General features: G+C 48.3%; 1 protein-coding gene across 3 annotated transcripts in view; it reads right to left on the bottom strand.

Moving 5' to 3' along the window:
• The window catches only part of ZFYVE16 (zinc finger FYVE-type containing 16), a 200088-nt gene extending 193461 nt beyond the window's left edge, over window positions 1–6627 (bottom strand). For 2 of the 3 annotated variants that reach the window (XM_063963906.1, XM_063963908.1), the window contains exon 1: window positions 6446–6627. The gene's annotated coding sequence lies outside the window, so the exon portion shown is untranslated. The remainder of the gene's footprint in view (window positions 1–6445) is intronic. The other variant, XM_063963907.1, reaches the window with a different exon arrangement.
• Between the last annotated feature and the right edge of the window lie 11168 nt (window positions 6628–17795).

Raw genomic sequence — 17795 nt, 5'->3', positions numbered from 1 at the left:
ATAGAGAGAGGGAGAGAAAAACATTTTTCACAAATACATTTACAACGTTTCACCTGGTCATCCCTGTGTCTTTAGTGAATGACCTCCCACTTTATTAATCGTTACCTCAGGCTTACCATCAGTCCTAATGATCACCTTTCTTGACTATATTTTATGGGTGTGGCCCAAAATTCTTCCTATATGATCCCTGATTATAATGGTGTATGTTGTAACTTTGCTCATTTCTTGGTCTAGGGGGTCTAACTTTATGTGGGTTATTACAGTTGTTGGCATAATGCCCTTCTCTTCTACAATGGTAACAAATCCTTGGCCTTCTCCATGTGCTAGGGGCCTGGGGTTCCGGTCGACTTGATGCATCCTCTAGTGCTTGGATGTTCAGTGTCATCAACCGCTCTCCCTGCGCTTCCCTGGTTCTTTGGATATTTCGGTCATGCTCGATAGCGGACTCTCTTAATGCCGCCACCGAGATACCTCTCCAATGAGGTATTGAAGTTTGTACCCTAATTTTTAGTGTGTCTTTCAAGTTGCTCGCTAATACGGACACAGCTACCTCTCTGTGGTGTACATTTGTTTGTGTGTGATGTATATTACCATACATACCTGTGAACACGACCTCACCTGACCCTCCATTAGGGGGTTTGATTACAGTTTTTACCGACTGGGTCGTGTCCACCTGGACGTCTTGTGTGATGACTTCTGAAAGAGGTGCCGACATCGTTCTTGGTTCACTTTCTGGTTGGTGTTCCTGAGGAAAGTTTAACATGGGGTGCGACTTGCATGGGTTAATAGTTGTACATTCAACAGTATTACAATTATCTTTGTTACATTTATTACACTTATTCTTATTATCTGTACTACTGTTGCTAAGAGCATTTTTATTGTTCACCCTTGTGCTTCTCTCCGCAACCACAATCCCCTCCATTGCCACTTCTCCTCTCTCAAGATGAAAGTTAGGTAAGTAAGTTATATTTCTTTGCATTTCACTCTCCTGTTGCCATATTTGTAAACAATCATAATGCTTGATTCGTCTCTTTGCTGATTTGATGAGACATATCCTTTGCCTTAAATTATGCAACACCTCTGAGTCAAAACTACCTATCCCGGGAAATGGTGCCTTATCCCCCGCAGTCATTCGTGTCCATTCATCACAAAAGGTCTCAGAGTGGGGACCATATTTCCCCCACATTACTAACCGAGCAGACCCTCGGGGTCTGCAAGCCTCTGGAGTCTGAATCCTGACCTCCGACCGTCTCTGTATTGTGCACTTGGCTGCCATTGTGGACCTTTTTAACACAGAAAAAACTTCCTAAAATGCACCAAACACAGAACTTCCTTAAAACTTCTTCTGCTCCGGGTATCTCCGTTCCGCCTTCTAGCAGACACGTGTAGCCGTTGCAGGCCCTATCTCTAGAGATTTTCCTGAGAAAATTCCCTTCCTTTTTCTTTACACAAATCACGCTTGCATGTGCTCCCTACAACACGTATGAGGGCAAGATTTACGCATGGATATACGACCTCATATCACGTTGCGTTATTGGTCACACATACAACCGTGCGGTCCAATCGTACCACTTATAGACACTTGTTGCCCATAAATGGTAGGATCATTGGAGTCTCCCTACTGTGCTCCAAAACAGCCAGAGCGTAATACAACGAAAACTTTATCACACTCTGTTGCACGTTTTCACTCAGATCGTGCTCATCACGTTCCACATAGATCACACAGATCACAAAGTCCACAAAGCGGGATTATCACATAGATCACAAAGTCCACAAAGCGGGATTCAATACACTCATACCGTTTTCAACCCAATATCATTCTTATAGTTTTCTGATCAGAAAAATCATTTCCCGTAGTCTGATAGCTCTCCCCAGAGGCGTTACAGTAAAACAAGGTATTTAAACTAAGTTTTGGAAAGCTGAAATCAATTTGTGTTATTTATCGCCTTGCGTTATTTACCGCTGTGCGTTACTTATCGCCTTTGCGCTAATTATCGCTTTGCGCTAATTCAACTTTTCGTGACTTGAGCTACGTGGGCGTAACCAGACGCTACGTTGCGTAGTGTACGCTGCGTGCGTCTGCCTTTCGGATTGCGTACGCTAGTCTTTGTTAGCGACACGTGTACGCAATGCAAAGGATCCACCGTAACACAATATATATTTTATCAATGTAGACGATCCCTGATCATCTACCGCAATCCACACTGCACACTGGCTGCCTCGTCTCTCGGACAAGCCGTGTGTTGTTCTATACTTTAACTATTACCTCTACTTATTAAATAACAGCAAATCTCCTTTTAGCCCTTTCTATCAACTATAAAATTTGGCAAACAGGAATAGTGATATACGAAAAATGAAACAGAAATGCAGATATATGCGTGCGTACGCAAGACAAAAGAAAAATAAACAGTTTTAAAAAGACACAAGCGTTTTGTTCTTACTTCCGGTCCCGGATTCCTTCAGCACTCTTAATCTAAGCGAAAGCAGACGCTTATCCCGTCAGCAACTGCGAGACAACCTCCCACCCTTTGCTGGAGGGATAATGTCTGCTGATCTACCCAGTGCAGATATGAGAAGGATAGGACACGCCCCCAATTGACAATGCTGAATTCCTTTGTCGTATAAAACACCTTAAGAAGTCTAAGAACACTGTACGCTGTTTACTTAAGAAGTACCGTAATGGTACGCTATTTGCGTAACGATCGCTCAGCCGTAGGCGAGACGCTCAAGCGTCACGTTCGCTCGCGGCCCAGTGATCACAGGACACGTTATTGGTTATGTCTAGGGAAATGATTCGCTATGGCGTAGCTTACGCTCGAGACCACGAGGAGGTCACCAGCGATGCCGACGCTCACAACACTATACCTTTATGTAAAACCTTATATCAATGAAATACACTGCATACCTTAATGTGAGTACAGGGTGTAAGTGCAACCTTGTGTAACCTGACTAACTACAAAGCTGCTTGTGCGTCACCGACGCTCAAGTGAACACTTATCACTATAGAAAATACACAGATACTGGTTTAGGGTTCCAAAGCCTATTAACTGTATTATATCTAATATACTTGTAAAAAAAGGATAACAGTACATATGATACACTACAATATAACAGAGACTTCCTAACCACAGAACTAAACAATAAATACAAATAGACAATACTACGCTGACCTAGATACAATACAATACAATACTATAATACTATAAGGTATATAAGAGAAAAGAGGAGAGAGAGAGATAGAGAGAGAGAGAGAGAAATTGGCTCGCAGAAAGACAATGATTATGGAGAGAACTTACGCACAAAGGGTATGATCGCCAGCGCCTCGATATCCAGCTCCCGATTATCAGCAGATAACCGTTGATGAGAGAGTGAGAGCTGGATGTGGTCGGCCTGCCTATTTATGCCCCACACACAATGCAATCTCCTGGTCCTACAATCCTTCAGTTTATTGGACACAGGAATTCGGCCCTGTACTGTAACCAAAGGTCATAGGTTGATTCATACAGGTGGGCTGTGCTGAGTTTAAACGGCTCAGGTGGGTGGGAAACTGGGTTTCCCGCCGCATACCTGAGTATGGGTAAATAATAGAAATGGACATAAACTTCTTATGTTCATAACTATTCGCACGAGCGATTAATACGCTCCAAACCAACACCGGAATATTGCTAATTAAATACTCTTCCGATGGGTACCAAATACTACTGTATGACTCCTGTTAGACCCTTCGTACAATACAAAGAGGGATTCCTCCGCTCAGGGACATTCTATCTAAACCAAACTTACAGAAACTATTGAGGGGAACATGATCTATAAACGACATTAATTGTGAACTTTTGTAACGAATGAGTCGCACGCTACGATCACATAAACTCTACCGTAAATGCGCATACTGCGCGTGCGAGTGCACGCTATTGCGGGTATGCGCTTCCACGGGAGAGCGTACGCATGCGCAGCACGGACCAGTGTGCGGTGCAAATATGGCAGTGTGCATTGAGACATTTTTCTGACTTCGACAATATAGCCTCCGGAGGCTATATGTGAGGTATTTTTAGCCAAAATAGGTATTCATTTGCCTCCCAGGGTGCCCCCCTCCCAGCGCCCTGCACCCTCAGTGACTGCCGTGTGAAGTGTGCTGAGAGGAAAATGGCGCACAGCTGCAGTGCTGTGCGCTACCTTTAGAAGACTGAGGAGTCTTCTGCCGCCGATTCTGGACCTCTTCTTACTTCAGCATCTGCAAGGGGGCCGGCGGCAAGGCTCCGGTGACCATCCAGGCTGTACCTGTGATCGTCCCTCTGGAGCTGATGTCCAGTAGCCAAGAAGCCAATCCATCCTGCACGCAGGTGAGTTCACTTCTTCTCCCCTAAGTCCCTCGTTGCAGTGATCCTGTTGCCAGCAGGACTCACTGTAAAATAAAAAACCTAAGCTAAACTTTTCTAAGCAGCTCTTTAGGAGAGCCACCTAGATTGCACCCTTCTCGGCCGGGCACAAAAATCTAACTGGCTTGGAGGAGGGTCATAGGGGGAGGAGCCAGTGCACACCACCGGATCGGAAAGCTTTACTTTTGTGCCCTGTCTCCTGCGGAGCCGCTATTCCCCATGGTCCTTTCAGGAACCCCAGCATCCACTAGGACGATAGAGAAATAGTAAGGATGCAGCTGTACATGTTACACTGGCTGTGTGGTATATACTAGGGATGCAGCTGTACATGTTACACTGGCTATGTGGTATATACTAGGGATGCAGCTGTACATGTTACACTGGCTGTGTGGTATATAATAAGGATGCAGCTGTACATGTTACACTGGCTGTGTGGTATATAGTAAGGATGCAGCTGTACATGTTACACTGGCTGTGTGGTATATAATAGGGATGCAGCTGTACATGTTACACTGACTGTGTGGTATATACTAGGGATGCAGCTGTACATGTTACACTGGCTGTGTGGCATATAGTAAGGATGCAGCTGTACATGTTACACTGGCTGTGTGGTATATAGTAAGGATGCAGCTGTACATGTTACACTGGCTGTGTGGTATATAGTAAGGATGCAGCTGTACATGTTACACTGGCTGTGTGGTATATACTAGGGATGCAGCTGTACATGTTACACTGACTGTGTGATATATACAAGGGATGCAGCTGTACATGTTACACTGGCTGTGTGGCATATAGTAAGGATGCAGCTGTACATGTTACACTGGCTGTGTGGCATATAGTAAGGATGCAGCTGTACATGTTACACTGGCTGTGTGGTATATAGTAAGGATGCAGCTGTACATGTTACACTGGCTGTGTGGCATATAGTAAGGATGCAGCTGTACATGTTACACTGGCTGTGTGGTATATAGTAAGGATGCAGCTGTACATCTTACACTGACTGTGTGGTATATACTAGGGATGCAGATGTACATGTTACACTGACTGTGTGGTATATACTAGGGATGCAGCTGTACATGTTACACTGACTGTGTGGTATATAGTAAGGATGCAGCTGTACATGTTACACTGACTGTGTGGTATATACTAGGGATGCAGCTGTACATGTTACACTGACTGTGTGGTATATAGTAAGGATGCAGCTGTACATGTTACACTGGCTGTGTGGTATATACTAGGGATGCAGCTGTACATGTTACACTGACTGTGTGGTATATACTAGGGATGCAGCTGTACATGTTACACTGACTGTGTGGTATATACTAGGGATGCAGCTGTACATGTTACACTGACTGTGTGGTATATACTAGGGATGCAGCTTTACATGTTACACTGGCTGTGTGGTATATAGTAAGGATGCAGCTGTACATGTTACACTGGCTGTGTGGTATATACTAGGGATGCAGCTGTACATGTTACACTGGCTGTGTGGTATATACTAGGGATGCAGCTGTACATGTTACACTGGCTGTGTGGTATATAGTAAGGATGCAGCTGTACATGTTACACTGGCTGTGTGGTATATACTAGGGATGCAGCTGTACATGTTACACTGGCTGTGTGGTATATACTAGGGATGCAGCTGTACATGTTACACTGTGTGGTATATACTAGGGATGCAGCTGTACATGTTACACTGTGTGGTATATACTAGGGATGCAGCTGTACATGTTACACTGTGTGGTATATACTAGGGATGCAGCTGTACATGTTACACTGTGTGGTATATAGTAAGGATGCAGCTGTACATGTTACACTGGCTGCATGGTGTATAACAAGGATGCAGCTGTACAAGTATGCAGATATGACACCTATAACTGGGCACTGTGACTTTAAGGCAGATGATACAACGAGGATAAAGCTGCATTATTGCAGATTTTTCTCTGAAGGGTGACTGCATAAAGGCAGAGAAGTGCCCACAGAGTAAATGGTATGGCCAGGGCTGGCCGGGGGCTCCTCTGGCACTGGGGTGACTGATACGACATGTAAGCTGTCTCTGACCCTCTCACCTCCGGCTTCAGCCCGAACTCATCCTGTCTTCCTGCCCCTCTCCTCCTGTCTCTGCGCTTTTCCAGGTTCCTCTCACCCCTGACGTCACTTCTTCACCTTCCTCCTCCAATCACGTGAGGGGATGGCGTTTGCGAGTCACACGAATGGTGGGCGGGACGCTGGGCTCACGTGATACGGTGCATCGACCTCAGTCAGTAGTCCAGCGCACGCACTGTAAGCACTAGAAGACCAGCTAGCCGGTGATCGAGCTACAGTAATCCGCAGTGTGCTCGTGCTCGGCGTTCGTCTTTCAGTCCTGACTCCTTGCTAGCTAGTTGCTCGTACAGCGGCTGATGAGACTTTGGGGCTTGGGGGTCATTCCGAGTTGATCGCAGGTAGCAACATTTTGCTGCCCATGCGATCAACTCGACGCCGCCTATAGGGGAGGGCTTTTTTGCATAGCAAGGCTGCGAACGCTTGTGCAGCCCTGCTATGCGAAAAAAATTTTATTATTTATTTATTATGTAATTTATATAGCGCACACATATTCCACAGCGCTTTACAGAGAATATTTGCCCATTCACATCAGTTCCTGCCCCAGTGGAGCTTACAATCTATATTCCCTATCACATGTACACACAGACACATTCACACTAGGGTTAATATTGTTGAGAGCCAGTTAACCTACCAGTATTTCTCTAACGTCCTAAGTGGATGCTGGGGACTCCGTAAGGACCATGGGGAATAGCGGCTCCGCAGGAGACTGGGCACAAAAGTAAAAGCTTTAGGACTACCTGGTGTGCACTGGCTCCTCCCCCTATGACCCTCCTCCAAGCCTCAGTTAGATTTTTGTGCCCGAACGAGAAGGGTGCACACTAGGTGGCTCTCCTGAGCTGCTTAGTGAAAAGTATTATTTTCAGTGAGACCTGCTGGCAACAGGCTCACTGCACCGAGGGACTAAGGGGAGAAGAAGCGAACTCACCTGCGTGCAGAGTGGATTGGGCTTCTTAGGCTACTGGACATTAGCTCCAGAGGGACGATCACAGGCCCAGCCATGGATGGGTCCCAGAGCCGCGCCGCCGGCCCCCTTACAGAGCCAGAAGACTGAAGAGGTCCGGGAAATCGGCGGCAGAAGACGTCCTGTCTTCAATAAGGTAGCGCACAGCACCGCAGCTGTGCGCCATTGCTCTCAGCACACTTCACACTCCGGTCACTGAGGGTGCAGGGCGCTGGGGGGGGGGGTGCCCTGAGACGCAATAAAAACACCTTAGATGGCTAAAAATACATCACATATAGCTCCTGGGCTATATGGATGCATTTAACCCCTGCCAGTTTTTCCTTAAAAAAGCGGGAGAAAGGCCGCCGAGAAGGGGGCGGAGCCTATCTCCTCAGCACACAAGCGCCATTTTCCCTCACAGCTCCGTTGGAGGGAAGCTCCCTGACTCTCCCCTGCAGTCCTGCACTACAGAAACAGGGTAAAACAAGAGAGGGGGGGCACTAAATTTGGCAGATTAATAATACAGCAGCTATATAAGGGAAAAACACTTATATAAGGTTATCCCTGTATATATATAGCGCTCTGGTGTGTGCTGGCAAACTCTCCCTCTGTCTCCCCAAAGGGCTAGTGGGGTCCTATCCTCTATCAGAGCATTCCCTGTGTGTGTGCTGTGTGTCGGTACGTTGTGTCGACATGTATGAGGAGGAAAATGGTATGGAGGCGGAGCAATTGCCTGTAATAGTGATGTCACCCCCTAGGGAGTCGACACCTGACTGGATGGTCGTATGGAAGGAATTACGTGATAGCGTCAGCACTTTACAAAAGACTGTTGACGACATGAGACAGCCGGAAAAACAGTTAATACCTGTCCAGGCGTCTCAAACACTGTCAGGGGCTCTAAAGCGCCCGTTACCTCAGATGGTCGACACAGACACGGACACTGACTCCAGTGTCGACGGTGAGGAAACAAACGTATTTTCCAGTAGGGCCACACGTTACATGATCACGGCAATGAAGGAGGTTTTGAACATTTCTGATACTACAAGTACCACAAAAAAGGGTATTATGTGGGGTGTGAAAAAACTACCCGTAGTTTTTCCTGAATCAGATGAATTAAATGAGGTGTGTGATGAAGCGTGGGTTTCCCCCGATAAAAAACTGCTAATTTCTAAAAAATTATTGGCATTATACCCTTTCCCGCCAGAGGTTAGGGCGCGTTGGGAAACACCCCCTAGGGTAGATAAGGCGCTCACACGCTTATCAAAACAAGTGGCGTTACCGTCTCCGGATACGGCCGCCCTCAAGGAGCCAGCTGATAGAAAGCTGGAAAATATCCTAAAAAGTATATACACACATACTGGTGTTATACTGAGACCAGCAATCGCCTCAGCCTGGATGTGCAGTGCTGGGGTGGCTTGGTCGGATTCCCTGACTGAAAATATTGATACCCTGGACAGGGACAGTATATTATTGACTATAGAGCATTTAAAGGATGCATTTCTATATATGCGAGATGCACAGAGGGATATTTGCACTCTGGCATCAAGAGTAAGTGCGCTGTCCATTTCTGCCAGAGGAGGGTTATGGACGCGACAGTGGTCAGGTGATGCGGATTCCAAACGGCATATGGAAGTATTGCCGTATAAAGGGGAGGAGTTATTTGGGGTCGGTCTATCGGACCTGGTGGCCACGGCAACGGCTGGGAAATCCACCTTTTTACCCCAGGTCACCTCTCAGCAGAAAAAGACACCGTCTTTTCAGGCTCAATCCTTTCGTCCCCATAAGGGCAAGCGGGCAAAAGGCCACTCATATCTGCCCCGGGGCAGAGGAAGGGGAAAAAGACTGCAGCAGGCAGCCTCTTCCCAGGAACAGAAGCCCTCCCCCGCTTCTGCCAAGTCCTCAGCATGACGCTGGGGCCTTACAAGCGGACTCAGGTACGGTGGGGGGTCGTCTCAAGAATTTCAGCGCGCAGTGGGCTCACTCGCAAGTGGACCCCTGGATCCTGCAGGTAGTATCTCAGGGGTACAAATTGGAATTCGAGACGTCTCCCCCTCGCCGGTTCCTGAAGTCTGCTTTACCAACGTCTCCCTCCGACAGGGAGGCGGTATTGGAAGCCATTCACAAGCTGTATTCCCAGCAGGTGATAAGCAAGGTACCCCTCCTACAACAGGGAAAGGGGTATTATTCCACACTGTTTGTGGTACCGAAGCCGGACGGCTCGGTGAGACCTATTTTAAATCTGAAATCCTTGAACACTTACATACAAAGGTTCAAATTCAAGATGGAGTCACTCAGAGCAGTGATAGCGAACCTGGAAGAAGGGGACTATATGGTGTCTCTGGACATCAAGGATGCTTACCTCCATGTCCCAATTTGCCCTTCTCACCAAGGGTACCTCAGGTTTGTGGTACAGAACTGTCACTATCAGTTTCAGACGCTGCCGTTTGGATTGTCCACGGCACCCCGGGTCTTTACCAAGGTAATGGCCGAAATGATGATTCTTCTTCGAAGAAAAGGCGTCTTAATTATCCCTTACTTGGACGATCTCCTGATAAGGGCAAGGTCCAGGGAACAGTTAGAGGTCGGAGTAGCACTATCTCAAGTAGTGCTACGACAGCACGGGTGGATTCTAAATATTCCAAAATCGCAGCTGATTCCGACGACACGTCTGCTGTTCCTAGGGATGATTCTGGACACAGTCCAGAAAAAGGTGTTTCTCCCGGAGGAGAAAGCCAGGGAGTTATCCGAGCTAGTCAGGAACCTCCTAAAACCAGGCCAAGTGTCAGTGCATCAATGCACAAGGGTCCTGGGAAAAATGGTGGCTTCTTACGAAGCGATTCCATTCGGCAGATTCCACGCAAGAACTTTTCAGTGGGATCTGCTGGACAAATGGTCCGGATCGCATCTTCAGATGCATCAGCGGATAACCCTGTCTCCAAGGACAAGGGTGTCTCTCCTGTGGTGGTTGCAGAGTGCTCATCTTCTAGAGGGCCGCAGATTCGGCATTCAGGACTGGGTCCTGGTGACCACGGATGCCAGCCTGAGAGGCTGGGGAGCAGTCACACAGGGAAGAAATTTCCAGGGCTTGTGGTCAAGCCTGGAGACATCACTTCACATAAATATCCTGGAGCTAAGAGCCATCTACAATGCTCTGAGCCTAGCAAGACCTCTGCTTCAAGGTCAGCCGGTGCTGATCCAGTCGGACAACATCACGGCAGTCGCCCACGTAAACAGACAGGGCGGCACAAGAAGCAGGAGGGCAATGACAGAAGTTGCAAGGATTCTTCGCTGGGCAGAAAATCATGTGATAGCACTGTCAGCAGTGTTCATTCCGGGTGTGGACAACTGGAAGCAGACTTCCTCAGCAGACACGACCTCCACCCGGGGGAGTGGGGACTTCACCCAGAAGTCTTCCACATGATTGTGAACCGTTGGGAAAAACCAAAGGTGGACATGATGGCGTCCCGCCTCAACAAAAAACTAGACAGATATTGCGCCAGGTCAAGGGACCCTCAGGCAATAGCTGTGGACGCTCTGGTAACACCGTGGGTGTACCAGTCAGTGTATGTGTTCCCTCCTCTTCCTCTCATACCCAAGGTACTGAGGATCATAAGAAGGAGAGGAGTAAGGACTATACTCGTGGCTCCGGATTGGCCAAGAAGGACTTGGTACCCGGAACTTCAAGAGATGCTCACAGAGGACCCGTGGCCTCTACCTCTAAGAAAGGACCTGCTCCAGCAGGGACCCTGTCTCTTCCAAGACTTACCGCAGCTGCGTTTGACGGCATGGCGGTTGAACGCCGGATCCTGAAGGAAAAAGGCATTCCGGATGAAGTCATCCCTACCTTGATCAAAGCCAGGAAGGATGTATCCGTACAACATTATCACCGTATTTGGCGTAAATATGTTGCGTGGTGCGAGGCCAGGAAGGCCCCTACAGAGGAATTTCAACTGGGTCGTTTCCTGCATTTCCTACAAACAGGACTGTCTATGGGCCTAAAATTAGGGTCCATTAAGGTTCAGATTTCGGCCCTGTCGATTTTCTTCCAAAAAGAACTGGCTTCAGTTCCTGAAGTACAGACGTTTGTCAAGGGGGTACTGCATATACAACCTCCTTTTGTGCCTCCAGTGGCACCTTGGGATCTAAATGTAGTTTTGGGATTCCTAAAATCACATTGGTTTGAACCACTTTCCACTGTGGACTTAAAATATCTCACATGGAAGGTGGTAATGCTGTTAGCCCTGGCTTCAGCCAGGTGTGTCTCAGAATTGGCGGCTTTATCCTATAAAAGCCCTTACCTAATTTTTCATACGGACAGGGCAGAATTGAGGACTCGTCCTCAATTTCTCCCTAAGGTGGTTTCAGCATTTCACTTGAACCAGCCTATTGTGGTCCCTGCGGCTACTAGGGACTTGGAGGACTTCAAGTTGCTGGACGTAGTCAGGGCCCTGAAAATATATGTTTCCAGGACGGCTGGAGTCAGAAAATCTGACTCGCTATTTATCCTGTATGCACCCAACAAGCTGGGTGCTCCTGCTTCTAAGCAGACTATTGCTCGCTGGATTTGTAGTACAATTCAGCTTGCACATTCTGTGGCAGGCCTGCCACAGCCAAAATCTGTAAATGCCCATTCCACAAGGAAGGTGGGCTCATCTTGGGCGGCTGCCCGAGGGGTCTCGGCTTTACAACTTTGCCGAGCAGCTACTTGGTCAGGGGCAAACACGTTTGCTAAATTCTACAAATTTGATACCCTGGCTGAGGAGGACCTGGAGTTCTCTCATTCGGTGCTGCAGAGTCATCCGCACTCTCCCGCCCATTTGGGAGCTTTGGTATAATCCCCATGGTCCTTACGGAGTCCCCAGCATCCACTTAGGACGTTAGAGAAAATAAGAATTTACTTACCGATAATTCTATTTCTCTGACGTCCTAGTGGATATTGGGAACTCCGAAAGGACCATGGGGAATAGCGGCTCCGCAGGAGACTGGGCACAAAAGTAAAAGCTTTAGGACTAGCTGGTGTGCACTGGCTCCTCCCCCTATGGCCCTCCTCCAAGCCTCAGTTAGATTTTTGTGCCCGAACGAGAAGGGTGCAATCTAGTTGGCTCTCCTGAGCTGCTTAGAGTAAAAGTTTAAATTAGTTTTTTTTTTTTTTTTTTTCAGTGAGTCCTGCTGGCAACAGGCTCACTGCATCGAGGGACTAAGGGGAGAAGAAGCGAACTCACCTGCGTGCAGAGTGGATTGGGCTTCTTAGGCTACTGGACATTAGCTCCAGAGGGACGATCACAGGCCCAGCCATGGATGGGTCCCAGAGCCGCGCCGCCGTCCCCCTTACAGAGCCAGAAGAGCAGAAGAGGTCCGGAAAATCGGCGGCAGAAGACGTCAGTCTTCAACAAGGTAGCGCACAGCACCGCAGCTGTGCGCCATTGCTCTCAGCACACTTCACACTCCGGTCACTGAGGGTGCAGGGCGCTGGGGGGGGGGGCGCCCTGAGACGCAATAAAAACACCTTGGATGGCAAAAAAAAAATGTATCACATATAGCTCCTGGGCTATATGGATGCATTTAACCCCTGCCAGAATACATAGAAAAACGGGAGATAAGGCCGCCGATAAGGGGGCGGAGCCTATCTCCTCAGCACACTGGCGCCATTTTCCCTCACAGCTCCGTTGGAGGGAAGCTCCCTGGATCTCCCCTGCAGTCACTACACTACAGAAAGGGTTAAAAAAGAGAGGGGGGCACTAATTAGGCGCAGTATAAACAATACAGCAGCTATAAGGGGAAAAACACTTATATAAGGTTATCCCTGTATATATATAGCGCTCTGGTGTGTGCTGGCAAACTCTCCCTCTGTCTCCCCAAAGGGCTAGTGGGGTCCTGTCCTCTATCAGAGCATTCCCTGTGTGTGTGCTGTGTGTCGGTACGTTTGTGTCGACATGTATGAGGAGGAAAATGATGTGGAGACGGAGCAGATTGCCTGTAATAGTGATGTCACCCCCTAGGGGGTCGACACCTGAGTGGATGAACTGTTGGAAGGAATTACGTGACAGTGTCAGCTCTGTATAAAAGACAGTGGTTGACATGAGACAGCCGGCTACTCAGCTTGTGCCTGTCCAGACGTCTCATAGGCCGTCAGGGGCTCTAAAGCGCCCGTTACCTCAGATGGCAGATATAGACGCCGACACGGATACTGACTCCAGTGTCGACGGTGAAGAGACAAATGTGACTTCCAGTAGGGCCACACGTTACATGATGGAGGCAATGAAAAATGTTTTACACATTTCTGATAATACGAGTACCACCAAAAAGGGGTATTATGTTCGGTGAGGAAAAACTACCTGTAGTTTTCCTGAATCTGAGAAATTAAATGAGGTGTGTGATGATGCGTGGGTTTCCCCCGATAACAACTGATAATTTCTAAAATGTTATTGGCATTATATCCTTTCCCGCCAGAGGTTAGGGTGCGTTGGGAAACACCCCCTAGGGTGGATAAAGCGCTCACACGCTTGTAAGGGCTCTACCCTCTCCTGAGATGGCCGCCCTTAAGGATCCTGCTGATAGAAAGCAGGAGGGTATCCTAAAATGTATTTACACACATACTGGTGTTATACTGCGACCAGCAATCGCCTCAGCCTGGATGTGCAGTGCTGGGTTGGCGTGGTCGGATTCCCTGACTGAAAATATTGATACCCTAGATAGGGACAGTATATTTTTGCCTATAGAGCAGTTAAAAGATGCATTTCTATATATGCGTGATGCACAGCGGAATATTTGCCGACTGGCATCAAGTCTAAGTGCGTTGTCCATTTCTACCAGTAGAGGGTTATGGACACGACAGTGGTCAGGTGATGCGGATTTCAAACGGCATTTGGAAGTATTGCCTTATTAAGGGGAGGAGTTATTTGGGGTCGGTCTTTCAGACCTGGTGGCCACGGCAACAGCTGGGAAATCCACGTTTGTACCCCAGGTCGCCTCTCAACATGAGAAGACGCCGTATTATCAGGCGCAGTCTTTTCGTGGACAAGCGGGCAAAAGGTTCCTCATTTCTGCCCCGTGACAGAGGGAGAGGAAAAAGGCTGCAGAAATCAGCCAGTTCCCAGGAACAGAAACCCTCTCCCACCTCTGCCAAGCCCTCAGTATGACGCTGGGGCTTTACAAGCAGAATCAGGCACAGTGGGGGGCCCGTCTCAATGAATTTCAGCGCGCAGTGGGCTCACTCGCAAGTAGACCCCTGGATCCGTCAGGTGATATCTCAGGGGTACAAATTGGAATTCGAGACATCTCCCCCTCGCCGTTTCCTAAAGTCGGCTTTACCGATGTCTCCTTCTGACAGGGAGACAGTTTTGGAAGCCATTCACAAGCTGTATTCCCAGCAGGTGATAATCAAGGTACCCCTCCTGCAACAGGGAACGGGGTATTATTCCACACTGTTGTGGTACCGAAGCCGGACGGCTCGGTGAGACCGATTCTAAATCTAAAATCTTTGAACACTTACATACAGAGGTTCAAATTCAAGATTGAGTCACTCAGAGCAGTGATTGCGAACCTGGAAGAAGGGGACTACATGATGTCTCGGGACATCAAGGATGCTTACCTTCATGTCCCAATTTACCCTTCTCACCAAGGGTACCTCAGGTTTATGGTACAGAACTGTCACTATCAGTTCAGACGCTGCCGTATGGATGGTCCACGGCACCCCGGGTCTTTACCAAGGTAATGGCCGAAATTATGATATTCCTTCGAAGGAAGGGAATTTTAGTTATCCCTTACTCGGACGATTCCCTGATAAGGGTAAGATCCAGGGAACAGTTGGAGGTCGGTGTAGCACTATCTCAGGTAGTGTTGCGGCAACACGATTGGATTCTCAATATTCCAAAATCGCAGCTGGTTCCGACGACTCGTCTTCTGTTCCTAGGGATGATCCTGGACACAGTCCAGAAAAAGGTGTTTCTCCGGGAGGAGAAAGCCAGGGAGTTATCCGAGCTAGTCAGGAACCTCCTAAAACCGAGCCAAGTCTCAGTGCATCAATGCACAAGGGTTCTGGGTAAAATGGTGGCTTCCTACGAAGCAATCCCATTCGGCAGATTCCACGCAAGAACTTTCCAGTGGGACCTGCTGGACAAATGGTCCGGGTCGCATCTTCAGATGCATCAGCGGATAACCCTGTCACCAAGAACAAGGGTGTCCCTCCTGTGTTGGTTGCAGAGTGCTCATCTTCTAGAGGGCCGCAGATTCGGCATTCAGGACTGGGTCCTGGTGACCACGGATGCCAGCCTGCGAGGCTGGGGAGCAGTCACACAGGGAAGGAATTTCCAGGGCTTATGGTCAAGCCTGGAGACATCACTTCACATAAATATCCTGAAGCTAAGGGCCATTTACAATGCTCTAAGCTTAGCAAGACCTCTGCTTCAAGGTCAGCCGGTGTTGATCCAGTCAGACAACATCACGGCAGTCACCCACGTAAACAGACAGGGTGGCACAAGAAGCAGGAGGGCAATGGCAGAAGCTGCAAGGATTCTTCGCTGGGCGGAAAATCATGTGATAGCACTGTCAGCAATTCCGGGAGTGGACAACTGGGAAGCAGACTTCCTCAGCAGACACTACCTCCACCCGGGAGAGTGGGGACTTCACCCAGAAGTCTTCCACATGATTATAAACCGTTGGGAAAAACTCGACAGGTATTGCGCCAGGTCAAGGGACCTTCAGGCAATAGCTGTAGACGCTCTGGTAACACCGTGGGTGTACCAGTCAGTGTATGTGTTCCCTCATCTGCCTCTCATACCCAAGGTACTGAGATTGATAAGATGGAGAGGAGTAAGCACTATATTCGTGGCTCCGGATTGGCCAAGAAGGACTTGGTAACCGGAACTTCAAGAGATGCTCACGGAGGATCCGTGGCCTCTACCTCTAAGAAGGGACCTGCTCCAGCAAGGACCCTGTCTGTTCCAAGAACCGCGGCTGCGTTTGACGGCATGGCGGTCGAACGCTGGATCCTGAAGAAAAAAAAGGCATTCCGGATGAAGTCATCCCTATCCTGATCAAACCCAGGAAGGATGTAACCGCAAAACATTATCACCGCATTTGGCGAAAATATGTTGCGTGGTGCGAGGCCAGTAAGGCCCGACGGAGGAAATTCAACTGGGTCGATTCCTACATTTCCTGCAAACAGGAGTGTCTATGGGCCTGAAATTGGGGTCCATTAAGGTTCAAATTTCGGCCCTGTCAATTTTCTTCCAAAAAGAACTAGCTTCAGTCCCTGAAGTTCAGACGTTGAAAAAGGGGTACTGCATATACAGCCTCCTTTTGTGCCTCCAGTGGCACCTTTGGATCTCAATGTCGTTTTTGGTTTCCAAAAGTCACATTGGTTTGAACCACTTAAATCTGTGGAGTTAAAATATCTCACATGGAAAGTGGTCATGCTGTTGGCCCTGGCCTGGGCCAGGCGCGTGTCAGAATTGGCGGCTTTATCCTGTAAAAGCCCTTATCTGATTTTCCTTTCGGACAGGGCGGAATTGAGGACTCGTCCTCAGTTTCTCCCTAAGGTGGTTTCAGCGTTTCACCTGAACCAACCTATTGTGGTGCCTGCGGCTACTAAGGACTTGGAGGACTCCAAGTTGCTAGACGTTGTCAGGGCCCTGAAAATATATGTTTCCAGGACGGCTGGAGTCAGAAAATCTGACTCGCTGTTTATCCTGTATGCACCCAACAAACTGGGTGCGCCTGCTTCTAAGCAGACTATTGCTCGTTGGATTTGTAGTACAATTCAGCTTGCACATTCTGTGGCAGGCCTGCCACAGCCAAAAATCTGTAAATGCCCACTCCACAAGGAAGATGGGCTCATCTTGGGCGGCTGCCCGAGGGGTCTCGGCTTTACAACTTTGCCGAGCAGCTACTTGGTCAGGGGCAAACAAGTTTGCTAAATTCTACAAATTTGATACCCTGGCTGAGGAGGACCTGGAGTTCTCTCATTCGGTGCTGCAGAGTCATCCACACTCTCCCGCCCGTTTGGGAGCTTTGGTATAATCCCCATGGTCCTTTCGGAGTTCCCAGCATCCACTAGGACGTCAGAGAAAATAAGAATTTACTTACCGATAATTCTATTTCTCATAGTCCGTAGTGGATGCTGGGCGCCCATCCCAAGTGCGGATTGTCTGCAATACTTGTACATAGTTACAAAAATCGGGTTATTATTGTTGTGAGCCATCTTTTCAGAGGCTCCTCTGTTATCATGCTGTTAACTGGGTTCAGTTCACAGGTTGTACGGTGTGATTGGTGTGGCTGGTATGAGTCTTACCCGGGATTCAAAATCCTTCCTTATTGTGTACGCTCGTCCGGGCACAGTATCCTAACTGAGGCTTGGAGGAGGGTCATAGGGG

This window comes from Pseudophryne corroboree, chromosome 1 (assembly GCF_028390025.1).
Source record: "Pseudophryne corroboree isolate aPseCor3 chromosome 1, aPseCor3.hap2, whole genome shotgun sequence".
NCBI classification, from domain to species: Eukaryota; Metazoa; Chordata; class Amphibia; order Anura; family Myobatrachidae; genus Pseudophryne; species Pseudophryne corroboree.
Note: the sequence above shows the minus strand (reverse complement) of the source record. Positions and strands in the feature narration are given on the sequence as shown.